The sequence below is a fragment of the Arachis ipaensis genome, chromosome B10 (genome assembly GCF_000816755.2).
Source record: "Arachis ipaensis cultivar K30076 chromosome B10, Araip1.1, whole genome shotgun sequence".
Classification (NCBI taxonomy): Eukaryota; Viridiplantae; Streptophyta; class Magnoliopsida; order Fabales; family Fabaceae; genus Arachis; species Arachis ipaensis.
The window spans coordinates 131,026,641-131,028,008 of NC_029794.2; positions in this window are offsets into that span (position 1 = coordinate 131,026,641).

Here is a 1,368-nt window from a genome sequence, read left to right on the forward strand (position 1 = left end):
TCCACCTCTCGAGCGTCCCTCACGCCCTTGAACTCCTTTGACTTTGGGAGATCAATCTTTGTCATCTCCCTTATTATAATGGTTGGTCGAGATTTTGCCTTCTCGAACCAAACTCGAACTTTCTCAAATAGCTTCAAGGAATTCTCAAACTTCTCTTCGATTTGGAGCATGCTTTCTTTGAAAGCATCTAGTTTTCCCAATACGTAAGTCTCGAGGGTCTCCTTGTCATGTTCTATCATTTGGAAGCGCTCATCCACAGAGGATAGAACATTCTCCAACATAGAAACTCTCTCTTCTAAGAACTTAGAGTCCTTACCTCTAGGCTCACTTGAAGAACAGACCTTCTTGCCTCCCCATTGAGAAGGAATAACGTCCCTTCCTCTTTGAGACTCAACATGCTCCATGGTTACACTAGAAGCCATACCCACAAACCATTTGTGCTCCCTCTCGAACCTTGCTCTGATACCAAATTGTCACGGCCTTGGATACACTCCAACACTACCGTGCCAGCACTCGAACTTACTCAACCTCTTGAGCTAAGACCAAGTCAGCCTAACCCTCAAATACTTAGCAAGAAAGCTAAGAACACAAGAGAACACAAGAGAAATAAAGTTTTGGTGAAAAGAACACTTTATGGCTCAAGTGTTTGTTACAAATCACTCACACATGACTCACACACTAACTCTCACTCCCTATTTATAGCCATCAACCTCCTCAATGGATGGTTATGATTAAATATAATCAATGGTATAGATTAATCATCTAAAACCTTCATTACAAATAGCTATCATACCACCACAGCTTTCTAAATACTTCTAGATTATTTCATACTACTATTCATACTTCTATATACATCCACACTCTTCTAAAATATTTCATGATCTTCCAAAGTCTTCTAGAACCTTTTAGGATATTCCGAGACCTTCTAGGACATTCTAGAACGTTCCGAAACCATCTATAACATTCTCAAACACTCTAGAAAATTATACAAATACGATTAAATCTAACCTTCTAAAATTTACTGTTGACATTAGCCTCCTAGTATGTCTTTTATAACTATATTCTTAAATATTAAATTTTTTTTTTCTAAAGTTAGGAGTGAGACTCGAATCCGCGATTTTGAGGTAAGTATAGAAAGACTATGCTATATGAGTTATAGCTCATTGGCATCTTCTTAAATATTAATTGAAACAAAAAATCATTGTTGTTTGATTAAAATTATTTAAAAAAATTATTATACGTATCTTTTAACTTATTATTGAGCATTTAAGGTTAATTAAAAAATTTTAATTATTTTATTGATTATTATAATTTTATTAAATTTTTAATTAAATTTTTATATTTTCTTTCAATTAGATCTCTATACCA